The sequence below is a fragment of the Schistocerca cancellata genome, chromosome 5 (genome assembly GCF_023864275.1).
Source record: "Schistocerca cancellata isolate TAMUIC-IGC-003103 chromosome 5, iqSchCanc2.1, whole genome shotgun sequence".
Classification (NCBI taxonomy): Eukaryota; Metazoa; Arthropoda; class Insecta; order Orthoptera; family Acrididae; genus Schistocerca; species Schistocerca cancellata.
In genome coordinates this window covers 374785968-374798769 of record NC_064630.1, presented here as the reverse complement: position 1 = coordinate 374798769, position 12802 = coordinate 374785968, and the positions used below count along the sequence as shown (strand labels likewise).

Genomic DNA, 12802 nt, shown 5'->3' with positions numbered 1-12802 from the left:
CCAGTTACATTTAGTATCACAACTGTTACAACTAGTTACGTTTAAGGCGGGGTCCACACTGAGCCGCGCACTGTTTTTCTAGTTGGAGGGCGCGCACGGTCGCATATGGAACGGGCAAAGATGTTGAAACCTTCCCGTCTCCTCTATATCTCTTTTGTTACGCAACCTTCCCTTCTACAATAACCCATGAAACCTTCCCTTAGGATATCTATCTCTTGCTTAATAATAACAAATGAAATCTTTCCTTTGAAATTAATTCTCCTTTTCAATAATAATAATAAGTGCATTCTTCGCGTACAAATTTAAATGCTGCTTATTAAAAGTGATTTGCTGATTATTTCGACGAAACATAGAATGCGTCGTCGTGGTGGCCCTCAGTCGTTACCTGCAATAACCGAAAACTGTTCCTTACCTTTTTTACTGTTACTGGATCGCCACCTGACTGCTACACCGAACTGCGACATGAATATTCTTACTCTGTTTTACTATACTCTATTAGCTGCTGGTGGGCTGTCATAATAAGTGGCTGTATTTATTACCAAAGCTGACGTTATTCTTTAATTAATTTGACTGAAGTTACGTAATTCATAGTTAAACTTTTTCTTGACAACAATAAAATTTTGCAAAGTTTTACGTTGATGGTTTTTGGGATGGATTATAATCAGGAATGCAATATTGCTGGCAAAATTAATTATATTCTGAAAACGATTCTTTTCTTCAAATATTTACTGTTGTATCAATGCGCGGTCTTTCCCGCTCTTTTCTTCAAATGTATCCATAGGCGATCTCTCCCGCCCTTTTTAAAATTATGTCAATGTGCGGTGGTGCAGACATTCCCTGCTACCACAATTATTTCCAAAATGACAAATATTAATTATTCCTATTTAATCCTATTAAAAAATATAAACATCTTTCATAAATTGTGGTTTGACAATAGACAATAGAAATATACACGTCTTACAATGTAAGTGCCGCATTTATTGTGCTGTACCGTCAGTTAAAGAAGAAGAGCAAAAACCCGTCCTCGCTGGATAACACCAGTTTAAAGAGTAGGGCACTATATGGTGGAAATGATCTTTTTAGTGAACAGTTTGTAGACAACAGTGGACAGTTCGAAAAATTTTATCGAATGCCTTTCGAAGACTTTGAATGTGATCGAGCCAGACATAATGAAGAAGGGCACGAATGGTAGACGTGCTATATCTAGAAAAGAGAAAATGGCAAATAACTTTGCGCTTTCTGGCAACTGGAGATTCTTTTACGAGGTTGATGTATCTGATCTAAATATCTAATCAAAGTATGTCAACGATTGTCACCGAAGCTTGCACCGCTCTCAATGATTCACTGAAACTTTTTGTAAAGGTAAGAAGTTATTATTCTTCATTGTTTTTGAATGAAACCAACCTTTTTAAAAGATTTGTAGTTATTTGCATAAAGTTGATACCCGTCTGAAGCCAAATTTGTTCAAGGTAAAACAGATTGAAAGAACAGTTCTGTTTTTAGACAGGCTGTTACATCGGATCGAGGACAGTTCTTTACAAACAAATATTTACTGAATGCGTTTTTGTTATTGGTTACAAGCTTATGTACGTAAGTATTAACATACAAGTAAAAATGTTATTCTAATTATAGAACCACTTTCCTGTTAGTAGAATGTACTTAGGAATCAAAAGTATTTGCGAAGGTCTGCAAAACAGAATACGATGGAGCTTCTTGGAGCATAGCTGAATGTGGTAAACGGAGCGAGATACAGTGATGTTGTCCATTGCTACCTCATGGTTGATTAGTGGCGACTGTTTGAGTGAGAGGAGTATGAAGTCCATGTGAATAGCTGGAAATTGTCCCCAGGTAGCCGAACATAACCATTTCCAGTCAATGATCGGTTCAGTTGGATCAGAGGACTGAGTCCATTCCCAACACAGACGTAGCCGTTATGGAGCCACCGCCAGCTTGCGCAGTGCCTTGTTGGCAACTTGGGCCCATAGCTTCTGTCTGCGCCACACTCGATCCCTACCACCAGCTCTTACCAACTCAAATCGGGACTCATCTGCCCCCGCCACAGTTTTCCAGTCTTCTAGGGTTCAGCCGATATGGTCACGAGCCCATGAGAGACGCTGCAGGTGATGTGCTGTTAGCAGAGGCACTCGCGTCAGTCGTCTGCTGCCATAACCCATTAACGCCAGCGCACACTTTTAACGAATACGTTCGACGTATGTCCCACACTGATTTCTGTGGCTATTTCAAGCAGCACAGCCTGTCCCTGAGCACTGACAATTATACGCAAACGACGTTAAGTGAAGGCCGTCGGCCACTGCGTTGTCCGAGGTGAGCGGTAATGCCTGAAATTTGGTATTCTCGGCACACTCTTGGCACAGTGAATATTAAATTCTCTAACGATTTCCGAAATGCAATGTCCCATGCCTCTGGTTCCAGCTACCACTCCACGTTGAAAGTCTGTTAATTCACGTCGTGCGACCATAATCGCGTCGGAAATATTTTCACATGGACCATCTGAGTACAAATGACATCTCCGACAGTGTACTAGCCTTTCATACCTTGTGTGTATATGTGCATATCATTATCCCAAGACTTTTGTCACCTCAGTGGCCGGCCTCGGTGGCCGAACGGTTCTAGGCGCTTCAGGCTGGAACCGCGCGACTTCTACGGTCGCAGGTTCGAATCTTGCCTCGGCTATGGATGTGTGTGATGTCCTTACGTTAGTTAGGTTTAAGTAGTTCTAAGTTCTAGGGAACTGATGACCTCAGAGCCATTTTTTTCACCTCAGTGTATGATAATGAAAAATGCTCATTTCCAATTGTGATATCGCTCCTCTCGATTTTGAGCTGATTACGCGTCATAGGAGGTGATGATCCAAAGTCGTTTAGTCTTTCTTTTAGGTTGTACACAACCGAGTTGCCTAGTCTAAGGCCTTCCCCTCGTAGGTGTTCACAGTTGTCATTTTATTATTGAGTGCCAGAAGGAGTAGGTGACTGCATATAGGTCCCACTGTTCACGTGCTGAGTGAAGGTGTGAAACCACCTGAAAATCTTTCTGATGCGCTCAGAGTACGCTGTTTTCTGAGAGGAGTATTCTAAACGAGCTAACTACGCTTAGTGCCACGGTGATTAAAAGGCTAGAGTCGTAAACTGGAGGACAGGAATTCAGTGCTCTCTTGAGTATCTTGATTTGTGTTTTCCCGTAGTTTTACTCTAAATCGGTTGAGAGGGATGTTGGGATGGTTTCCCCGACAAAACCATTGCCGATTACTTCCCCCTCCTCGTCCTTTTCGGGAGATGCCCCAGTTATGATGTCGGTGGGACATTAAACTGTAATCTGCCCTTCTTCCTTCCTTCGAAAGTACTCCAACCGATACCTCGATAACACCTGCCAGTTAACGTTGCAAGTGGAGTGCCCGTGTGGGGGAGTCCAGTGGCCCCATTTGGTCTACCTTATCTCGTGGAGGACGCGCCTGTTACAAGAAGCACGTCTTCTGCTAGAGTAACACACACGGACGACTGCTTGCGTCTCTGCCGGTCGCCAAACACGTGAGTACTGGGCTCTCTTTCTTTATCTGTCTCTTCATTTAAATATTCTCCGCGCCCTCATGAGTAACGACTATCAGCCACGTTACCTCGAACAGCATTCGAAATTGCTTTCACCAGTCGTAATAATAGGGAAACCTCCCTTTTGATGGAAAATCTCCGAGTGTGTTATGCAGTAGGTCAAATCGTTCAAATGGCTCCAAGCACTATGGGACTTAACATCTGAGGTCATCAGTTCCCTAGACTTAGAACTACTTAAACCTAACTAACCTAAGGACATCACACACATCCATGCCCCAGGCAGGATTCGAACTTGCGACCGTAGCAGCAGCGCGGTTCGGGACTGAAGCGCCTAGAACCGCTTGGCCACAACGTCCGCCTATGTAGTAGCAAGAGTGGTAGTAGTAGTAGTGGCAGTAGTAGTTTTACTCAACCGTGGATCACTTTCACTGGACATGTGGTATTACAGTTTAGGAATAAAAAGTACATAACTTATACAGGATGTAACGGGTATAAGTGTAGATGTTTCTAATGGTAGCTGAGGACAGTGTACTGAAGAACATTACATCAGTATTTACGTCATTTGCAGACTAATAGTTGTAGTTATTACTAGTCACATGTTTTTAGGTTGGGTAGTACCTCCAAGTATATGTGGCAAGAGCATGCCTTTAATTCTTATTTTCCTTTAGGCAGCTGGTCAGGTGCTGAAGTGTGGAAATATTGATGCAAAACATTCAGTCTACACTGACGAATGTAGTCCACTTGGTGGTGCAGTATTACCATGCAGAAAACATCAGGTCGCAAAGTTTATGGCATGTTTATGGAAGACTATTCGACACAATAAAAACAACCAAATCACTGATGTGTCAACATATTAACAAATAAATATATCTGGACTTATACCTGTTACACACTGTATAGACAGCCATTCACACTCCTATAGGTCCAGATTGATAAGGATGGGACTTGTAATCGACCGTGGCCACAGAATAGTAAGCATCCCGCAGTTCATCTGAAGTAATTTAGGGAAACCACAGAATACTTAAATCGGAATGGGGGGATGGAGACTGGAGCCTCCATACTCCAGAATACAAGGCCAGTCTGTTTAAAACAGTACAACCACATTCTGTTTTATACGTAGCGTAAAATACTGTTTTGCAAACAAGTTATTTAATAATAAAAAAATCTAGTGTTAAACTGTTCATTTATATCTCAGTTCTCATAACTGCACACACTATGCATACATTATTCCTTGATGTAACTTTACACACACTATCAGCTGATAATAGGACCATGACGACCATGTTTGGTTTCCATTTATGTACCGAATCTTCCCATTTGTTTGCCCGAAAAATCGAGACAGCATCCCCCATTGCAAGTGAGACGTTGACCTCAGAAACAGGACAACAAGTTGGTATTATCAAATGGTTCAAATGGCTCTGAGCACTATGCGACTTAACTTCTGAGGTCATCAGTCGCCGAGAACTTAGAACTAATTAAACCTAACTAACCTAAAGACATCACACACATCCATGCCCGAGGCAGGATTCGAACCTGCGACCATAGCTGTCGCGTGGTTCCAAACTGTAGCGCCTAGAACCGCACGGCCACTCCAGCCGGCTGGTATTATCCATTGCAGAGATTTAGTGTAAAGTTTTCCAGAAAGGAAATAAAGAAAGACAGTACAATACAGAACTGAATAGTGAAATGACAGAGATGTTGATTATTGTTATTATTATTACCATTTACTTGTATTACATTTTTGTCAGACCCCTACTCTGATTATCTAATCAATCTTCCACTGTATTCCCTCAATGTAATAACGTACTTCATCTTAGCTGGGATCAGAGCTGTTACTTCATCAGCAGAATGTCGTCATGGAATCACCGAACTCTCTTGTAATGAATATTAGCTTCTGGATAACCATTTTCGGTCAAACAAGTATCTTGAAGTCATGGATTAACATTACATTGTGTTTAAGGTAGGTTCATTTGCGTCAAATCGTACTTAAAATCGATGTAACGTAATATGTGACTTGAGGATGATCACTTGATCTCCTTTCCTAAGAGGAAGGGCACAAATTTAAAATCATATCGCACAGGACTGTAAACGCTACCACGTACCTATTTCATGGAGACCATCAGGAACTATTTTGAGCTAACTGCTTTTGTTTTGAAGACGTAATTCATACCTTTTGCTTATTGGGATATTTGAAGAGTTTCGCTTCGGTTGTGTCTCAGCACATCCGATGCTCAATTTATACAGAAACGTCTGTGGCGAGTGCGTTCAATGATAACTGCAATCGACGAATAGTGGTTTCATTCATCCTATTGTGGCGCAGCTTATCGAAGCACTGGATAACCAGTAATCTGAACAGGGATTTCTGCTGACTTAATAAGGATTAAAGTTTCCTTCTGAATAAGAGTGGATCTATGATTACGTGAAATATTTCTTTTGTTCTTTATTGAACCTTTTACGTTAGACCGAATGATATTTTCTACAGAAAATGGAAATAAAGCCATACCTTGTTACGCTTCAAATCTTATACAAAGACTGACATCTTGTTCTCAAATAGGAAACGGTACAGCGAGCTCTTTTTGAGGAATATGTAAGTGTACTAGCCTTTGACTGAAGGGTAAAGAACAGAACGGGAATTATTCATGCCCTATACGTATGTGGGAGTAATAGTAAGTGGTCACACTCCGTATCTTAGCTGAGTTCACTAGCGCGCGCTTTCGCTATAGCACTCGACTCGGAGGTAGACGGTGCGGTAAATTTTTGTCGCCCGTATTTTTCAGGAAAGGGCAGTAGAGTTTCTAATCACCAAATTGTGCACCAACTCGAAAACTCTCCGCAGGAGTGGGGCATGTTACCCTGCCGAATGATGCGTCCGTCGGGTGTGTACGTTAAATCTTGGCTACTCAAGATGAGAAGGCTACGTGTTGTCACTGGGTTTCACCCTCTCCGTTCTCTCATCGTCATAAACAACACAAACACGACACTTCACTACAGACATACACGTACACACTCACCGCAGCGCGCAATACGAAGCAAGTACAACCGTGGGCACGCAAGCTAGAGAAGTGAATTAAGTGACACCTATTAGGTAATGGAAATGTCGTGTGGCTAGGGCCTCCCGTCGGGTAGACCGTTCGCCTGGTGGAGGTCTTTCGATTTGACGCCACTTCGGCGACCTGCGCGTCTATGGGGATGAAATGATGATGATTAGGACAACACAACACCCAGTCCCTGAGCGGAGAAAATTTCCGACCCAGCCGGGAATCGAACCCGGACCCTTAGGGTTGACAATCTGTCACGCTGACCACTCAGCTACCGGGGCGGACACCTATTAGGTGCCCCTGAGCAAAGCTGCAGTTTTTCTACAGATGTTGTTTTTGAAGTATGTTAGTGCATTCTTCTGCCATTGCTTCGTAGATTTCGACAAGGGCGAGCAAAAATACTAACTATGGATGTTTTACAGTCTATCTTGTCCAGCGACTTTGCGCTTAGCAGTCCATCCTCGATCAACTGTCTGATGATGGATTTGCGAGGCAAAAGCAGGTTAAAGGATAAATCAATACAGTGTGTTCTTCCATATGTCCTTATAAAACAATAGCTCAATTTATTCTGTAACACTGATCACGTATGTCAAATCGTAATCGGGTTAAACACACAGCTTCTTCGTCCATATACAAACTAGAAAGACTCAAATGGCCACAGATTCCATTAACCCATGAAATGTTAAATAACCCGGACTGATAGTTATTGCAAGAAAAATAACTAGCGGAGCTTACAAAATTTCAAGAAGGAAGGGTCTGAGTAAACACTAGACTATTAACCGTCCAGGAAAACGCATATAACGATATAATCTTACTATACTTCATACGAGAAAGGAATTCTCATTTTAGTGCAGGGTATAGTGAAACATAGCATTCACTAAATTGAAATGAATCCCTTCATTCGCGTGTTAGAGTGATTTATAGACCCACGGAAAATAGATGCAGAGGTAGCAGAATTTCGCTGTTGCCTATAACACTACTTTTTATCACAACAATGAAACAATGACTTTTTTCAACAAATATTTTGATTCGCAAGTGCAAACTCAAAGAATAACAGCACAAAATTATTTGCAATTGTCGCCAGAGTTTTATTAGTCCGCCCTTGCAAGTCTATTTCTAATTGTTCAACAGATGGTTAATTACTTACTTGTTCCAAAGATCATATCACGATAAACGTTATGATGCTACATGCTGGCCATTTACAGTTCTTTCTGTAAAAACTGACTAATTATTAAAACTCAAAAATTTGTTTATAGTTTAGAAGGAGTTGTTAAAGAGAAACATATTTAATCTATATTTGACAACACTTCTACTATCTACTCATGGGTGGAATGATGGAGAGTTTTATTTATAGTTGCATATTTCACCCCTTTCTGTGCCAAAGTCAGAATCATTGAAGGACAATGCACGTCATTAACCATCTAGCGTTGTGCTTGTGAATACATCTGTTACTCTCAGATTCTGATTGATTGGTTCAAATGGCTCTGAGCACTATGTGACTTAACTTCTGAGGTCATCAATCACCTAGAACTTAGAACTAATTAAACCTAACTAACCTAAGGACATCACACACATCCATGCCCGAGGCAGGATTCGAACCTGCGACCGTAGCAGTCGCTCGGCTCCAGACTGTAGCGCCTAGAACCGCACGGCCACTCCGGCCGGCTCTGATTGATTGTTGATACAAAATTCATTAAGTGAGGCTGTGGTTAATCTTTCCAGTTGCTTACAGAGATGCTTGCGTGATGCACGTATGTGAATCCTACACGTAATTACTTTCTTTTGTGAAAAGAATACATTTGCCTAAGCGAAGAGCTAACCAGAATATTATTTCATAAGACTCGGTGAATGGGAAGGCACAAAATGTGTTAGCTTACCGACCTCTGTATCCACATAGTTGACAATTACTCTTTTTGTACACGTATTTATTGTCTCTCGTTACTGGGTCTGTCCATCAGACAGAAGTAGTGAGGATAGAACCAGTAATATTCTACTGAGTCGTATGTTTTAAAATGGCCACACGGTCAGTGGAAATGTTCACTTCCTAACCGAGTAAAACCGATAAAAAGTTACTCGAACCCAGATCATTATTTTTGTAAAAAACATTCAACAAAATGAGGCATCTGGGGTGGTACACCACAGTGTCAAAGCAGTTTCCACTACATAATAAAATTTTAGTTATAATCACGAGAGTTGGTTGTTTTGGCATTGTTTTGGACACTAAACTGTAATTATTAACATTCAATTAACTGTAATAACTTTTCTGAATACAAATAACGTGATTTTATTCACCTCACAAAGAGGTGACCTGGAAGACTAAAATAACCACTATCCGGTACAGAATGAAAGTTAGTGTCGTTTGAAGTTCACCTCCATAGTATTGTTTCTATTCTGAGTACGCAACGAGGCATCGCAACTTGACTGACCTTCTCCGTGCCAACTAGCATCCAACTAGCATGAATTCCACAAACTTCGGTCATGTGAAATCCAACCAGCACTTTTCACATCTTGGATACGTCGATCAAGGCAGTCAGGTAGATGCAGTATGTTCTGATTTCTGACAAGCACTCGACTCAGTACCACACCTACGCCTATTACCTAAAGTGTAATCGTATGGGGTGTCAAGCGAAATTTCTTACTGTGTTGGTTATTTCTTGTTGGGGAAGACGCACCATGTTATCTTGAATGAAGTGCTATCAACAGATGTAGAAGCATTTTCACGTACGACCCATGGAGGTGTGTTAGAACCCTTACTGTTCATGCTTTATATTAAAAACATTCAAGACAGTAATAATAGTGACCTTAGATTTTTTTGCAAATAATGCAGTTAGCTACACACATCAAATAAAGTTTTGCATCACCCCAGTTCCCAGAACTCCTGAAGATAGACGTTGACTGTGCATATTGTATAACAGAGACAGTCCCCTTGACTGTTCAGAGAAGTAACTACCCGCCCAAAGATGTAAATAACCATGCATGAGCAGCACCTATTAGGACGTGGGGATCCGACAGCCATCAGTTCCAAACATTCCATCAGGAAAGAGGTCCACGGCTCGTGTTGTCTGTAGTTCAACCATGCCTAGATGGTCAATACCGTGGTTCGATCGCGTCCTAATTTTTACTTTGTGCCAGGAAGGGCTCTGAATAAGGGAAGTGTCCAGTCGTCTCAGAGTGAACCAAAGTGATGTTGTTCTGACATGGAGGAGATACAGAGAGACAGGAACTATCGATGGCATGCCCCGCTCAGGTCGCCCAAGGCCTACTACTGCAATGGATGACCGCTTCCTACGGATTATGGCTCGGAGGAACCCTGACAGCAACGCCACCATGTTGAATAATGCTTTTCGTGCAGCCACAGGACGTCGTGTTACGACTCAAACTGTGCACAGTAGGCTGCATGATGAGCAACTTCACTCCCGACGTCCATGGCGAGGTCCATCTTTGCAACCACGAGTGTCTTCAACCAGACAATCGTCGGAGACGTGTTTGCAGGCCACTCGGTCAGGCTGAACGCCTTAGACGCACTGCCCAACGAGTGCAGCAAGGTGGAGGTTCCCTGCTGTTTTGGGGTGGCATTATGTGGGGCCGACGTACGCCACCGATGGTCATGGAAGACGTCGTAACAGCTGTACGATACGCGAATACCATCCTCCGACCGACAGTGCAACCATATCGGCATCATATTGGCGAGGTATTCGTCTTCATGGACGACAATTCGCGCCCCCATCGTGCACATCGTGTGAATGACTTCCTCCAGGATAACGACATCGCTCGACTAGAGTGGCCAGCATCTTCTCCAGACATGAACCCTATCGACATGCCTGGGATAGATTGAAAAGGACTGTTTATGAACGACGTGACCCACCAACGACTCTGAGGGATCTACACCCAATCGCCGTTGAGGAGTGGGACAATCTGGACCAACAGTGCCTTGATGGACTTGTGGATAGTATGCCACGACGAATACAGGCATGCAACAATGCAAGAGGACGTGCTACTCGGCATTAGAGGTACTGGTGTGTACAGCAGTCTGGGCCACCACCTCTGAAGGTCTCGCTGCATGGTGGTGCGACATACAATGTGTGGTTTTCATGGGCAATAAAAAAGGGCGGAAATAATGTTTATGTTGATCTCTGTTCCAATTTTCTTTACAGGTTCCGGAACTCTCGGAACCGAGGTGAAGCAAAACTTTTTTTATGTGTTTATAATGAAGCAGGCGTTTATGAAGAAGGTTCTATCCAGTTATATTTTGATAAGATTTCAGAGTGGTGCAAATATTGGTTTAGATGTTCAGAAATGTAAAACTGCACACTTCACAAAACACGAAAACCTGGTATACAATGTTTACATAATTAACGAATCACAACTGGAATCAGCCAGCTCATAAAAAACACCTGGATGTAGCAATTTGTAGGTTTATTACATGTAATTACGCGATCCAGCCAAATTAATGCGACCACCGCCTACGTTCGAAGTCAACGTGCAATAACTGCTGACAGACCACAGGTGACAGCACTGTCGCCGTGGTTAAAGTGTACCGTGCAAGGCAAAATGGCGCTATCAAAAACATGTGCCGTGGTAGCTGTGGTGCACCATGGGCCACAGGTGACATGGGTGAACGACGGCTGCGGAGATTTGTACGGGCGAACAGATGTGCTACTGTTTCCAGCTGATCGCCCAGATTGTTGTGTACATAGTTCCGCGTAGTCAGCGCGTACACAACTTTCCCACTAGAGCGCGGCCCACTAAGCACAACAGCGCAGGCGCAGCGCTCGTCCGTCTCCGCACTACGAGATGGCGCTATCTTAGAGACGGACCAAATTCTGCTTCCGCCGATCCGCGTATTAATATGTAACGCAGCCAATGAGATTGCTGCTAACGTAGAACCTTTTCTCCTCACGGATCACACTCGCACAGTGATACCTGAACGCTCGAGGTATTATAACGAGTGTACAGACCTCCGATTAGTCAGTCTGCATTAGTCAGTGCCTAATAAGATTATCATATTCCTGTACATAGCCATGAAGAGAAATGTATAGACACTTTGTCAAGTATCAGAGATATGTGAGAATAAGATTAACGTACCAAGACCAAAGGAACTTCAGATTGTCAATTGTAAACAGCATCCAGAACCAAGTTAAGTTATTTTTATGCTTGTTATTATTTTAATAAATGTGTGTGAAAATTAATCAAGTTCTGTTTAAAGTTGGTCACCGTCAATCTGCTACTCTAAGCGTGCAAGTGGCACTTCTATCGTCTGACCTAACGGCAGAAGATAAACACGCCACAATAAGACCACGAGACATATTGCTGACACTCGCCTACTTCGCTAGAGCGACAAGTCAAATAATCTGATGGTGTGTGTACCGAAGGTCTTACAGTACGCACACCACGCAGATGAACCAAGGGGCTACCAACAGTATGTCCTCAACACGTGTTCAGCGAAAGTTGGCTGTGTAAGGGCCTCTGCATCAGGTGCCCGATTCCTGTCTACTGTTCATCGGCCCCGAAGGCGGAAATTGCACGCCAGTACCGCAACTGGTAGACTTTTTGAGTGGCGACAGGTGGCCTTTCCAGATGACCCACGTTTTATGCTCCATCGGACAGAGGGCCGTTGGCGTGTACGGAGCGAAACCTCTGGGAGCAAACATCCTGCAACCGGGAGGGAGCATTCTTATCTGGGGAATGTTTTGGAGGTATTCCCTGGGTAATCTCGTCATTCCGGAAGGCACAGTGGATCAAAACAACTACGCATCTATTCTTGAGGACCATGTCCACACATACATGCACTTTGTTTTTCCTCGGCACGACGGCATCTAGCAGCAGGACAATGCAACGTGTCACACAGCTCACAGTGTCTGTGCGTGGTTCAAACAGCTCCAGGACTAGTTTACCGTACTTCAGTGGCCACCAAGCTCCATGGATTTAAATTCGATCGAGAATCTATGGGGCCACCTCGTCTGGGCTGTTTTCGCTATGGATTATCAACCGATGGCTCAGAGCACTATGGGACTTAACATCTGAGGTCATCAGTCCCCTAGAACTTAGAACTACTTAAACCTAACTAACCTAAGGACATCACACACATCCATGCCCGAGGCAGGATTTGAACCTGCGACCGTAGCAGTCACGCGGTTCCAGACTGAAGCGCCTAGAACCGGCGATCATCAACCGAGAAACGTAGTACAGCTGGTCACAGCT

The 12802-nt window shown here is 43.1% G+C and overlaps 1 protein-coding gene across 1 annotated transcript in view; it reads left to right on the top strand.

Annotated features, from left to right (window-relative positions):
- Positions 1 to 3482: 3482 nt before the first annotated feature.
- Positions 3483 to 12802, top strand: part of LOC126187466 (cytochrome P450 4C1-like) — a 105208-nt gene continuing 95888 nt past the window's right edge. The window contains exon 1 of the mRNA XM_049928563.1: positions 3483 to 3545. The gene's annotated coding sequence lies outside the window, so the exon portion shown is untranslated. The remainder of the gene's footprint in view (positions 3546 to 12802) is intronic.